This window comes from Lactuca saligna, chromosome 4 (genome assembly GCF_052625555.1).
Source record: "Lactuca saligna cultivar CGN05327 chromosome 4, ASM5262555v1, whole genome shotgun sequence".
NCBI classification, from domain to species: Eukaryota; Viridiplantae; Streptophyta; class Magnoliopsida; order Asterales; family Asteraceae; genus Lactuca; species Lactuca saligna.
In genome coordinates this window covers 314,038,253-314,041,185 of record NC_136420.1, presented here as the reverse complement: position 1 = coordinate 314,041,185, position 2,933 = coordinate 314,038,253, and positions in this window count along the sequence as shown.

The window sequence follows — 2,933 nt, the reverse complement described above, 5'->3', positions numbered from 1 at the left end:
ATAAAAGTAATGCAGTACAACACATAACATACATAGCATACAAATACTCTATCAAATAACTCTGGTTACCTACTCAAGGTAAAGTATAGTGAGAAGACTCACCTCGTGTGTCTCGGTAAACCGTAACCCTGAAATCGCTAAACACTCGATCTGCCGAGCTGAAGTCCCCCTATAGCACATTATATCTCTAATTAACACTTTCCCAACTAGGGTTGACCATACCATAACAGGACAATCTAGGTCAACGCTGGTCAACGGTCAACTTGACCGGACTCGGCGAGTGGACTATAGCGACTCGGCGAGTCTGAGCGCATTCACCAATTTCCCTGGAATCCTCTCTTGACACGTCGAACATCCCCTCCCAACTCGACGAGCTCCACCTGGCACGAGTTGTGGGGCCACCACGACTCAACTCGCCGAGTCTCAAGAACAACTCGGCGAGTCCGGTTTGACTCGGTTCATCTGTCCATCCTGACTCCCCCTTGACCCACTGAGTTCACTCATCCCAACTCGGCGAGGCCACTCGCTGAGTGGTCGTGCAGCATTCAAGCTACTCGCCGAGTCTGTTCTTCGGACTCGGCGAGTCAGAGCCATGCACTGACTCAATCTTGCTCTAAAGGCCAGATCCAGTCCATTACTCCATAGATCCAGTCCCCCCATGCTTATTTAGCACGTAAAGTCACAACCTTGATGCATAAATAACCTCTACATGATCACAAATGATGTTTTTGACTCAACTACTTCAACACAAGGCCAAGGACTCCATTTCCACCCATAAAGCTTGATGAGTGAGGCCCTCTGGACCTCTATGGATCCAGATCCATGGTCTCAACTCAAAGAGGGAACCAAAGGGGCACCAAATCACCCCATAAATGATCATATTAAGCCCTAACTTGCATCAAGTTTCACCAAACAGAAAATGGTCCGAAAATAATACCTCTAGAGTAATGATCCAAGCTCCAAATCCACGAAATAGCAACCTCCTTTGCTTCCTCTTGCCTAGGGCCTCCTTCTTCTTGCCAAGCAACACACACAAGATCAAGATTGGCTCTCTTTCCTTCACAAAACGCTCAAGAACTCTAGGGACACTCTCTGGGGGTTGGGTGAGCGCAAATGACGGCCATAAGGCCCCTTAAATAGGCCACAAACCCGGAGATTTAGGGTTTCATAACCCAGCGCAGACTCGCCGAGTCCATACCCTGGACTCGCCGAGTCCAAGTGCGCACCCTTGATTAATCCCGCGTCCCTACTCGGCGAGTCTGAGCCCCGACTCGCCGAGTCCCTCTTACAAAATAACACAATTAAACTTACATTATACTTGGTAAAATCCGGATGTTACACCCCTGTTCCAGATGATAATGCTCCTTTTCTCCATCACAATGTCAAAAAAACATCAACCTGGCAAGCATCTTATCACTATTGAATGACTAATTAGCTAATTAGCTATTGAATGGCTACGGATCAGCTACATAATGGGACACCCTAATTTAGTAATGGAATAGCTACGGATGTGAATCCATAGCTATTTTATAGTTCATTAGCTATGGAATGGCTATGGAATAACTACGAGCTTACATTCCTAGTTATTATGTAGCTAATTAGCTACGGAATAGCTACAGGCTAGCGACAAAAGAAATTTGCTACCGAATAGCTACGAAATAGCGACGGATTTATAATTTCCGTTATTATTATTATTCCCATTATTATTATTTTTCATTATTCAACTCTTAAATTTTTTTGGATCATTTTTTCTTATATATTTAAGACACGAACAATTAAAAATCATACTAATAATATCATTAATAATAATATTTATAAACATCATATTAATAAATAATAATTGTAAAAAATGTAACTAACACACAAACAAATGATTAGATGAAAAAAACTATGTTTAACACATCAATAAGGTGAAATAATCAATGTTTAATTTATAAATAATGAAAATGATTATAATAAAGGGCAATATGTATGCAAGTATGTATGTATGTATGTATGTATGTATGTATGTATGTATGTATGTATGTATGTATGTATGTATGTGTGTATGTATGTATGTATGTATATATGTATGTATGTATGTATTTATGTATGTGTATGTACGTGAATGTCAGTGTGTATGTAAATGTACATGTGTATGTGTATGTGTGTATTTGAATGTGTATGTTTATGTGTATGTGTATGCACGCATGTGTATGTAAGTACATATATGTATGTGTATGTATTTGAATGTGTATATGTATGTGTATGTATTCAAATATTGCTCACAAACTGCCAAATAAGCACAAGTAACTTATCTTTTATTATTTATGTATATTGATTGTCTCAATATTTTTGTAAATGGCAATGATACTGTTTTGGTAATTTATAGGAGGCGTATCTACAAGGGTTCGTTAAAAATACAGAGAAGACTCTTAAAACCATAAAGATGATGCGGGGGTATGGGAGGAAACCCAACTTAGGAGAAAATGAAAGAAGAAGGGTGATATCTATGGCATAGGAGCATCAGATATACATTTTGTGATTTCCGGGACACCATCTTCCGAATCCACCCAATTGGATAGTACACAACAAGAGGTATGTGGTTATGGTTTAAAAGTTAAGTAGTATGTTGATAATATTGATTAAGTTGATAATAAACAAAAGTACATTGCTATTATAATCAAAAGTTAGGTATTTGTTGATAATATTGATTATATTGATAATAAACAAAAGTACGTTGTTATTATGGTTAAAAGTTAGGTAGTTTGTTTATAATATTGATTAAATTGATAATAAACATAAGTACGTTGTTATTATTGTTGAAAGTTAAGTATATTTCTATAAGTATTAAATTGATAATAAACACAAGTTTCTACCATGGAACAACAACAACAAATGAAAGAACAAATGAAAATGCTTATCAGGATGATGAATATGTCTAGAAATCAACC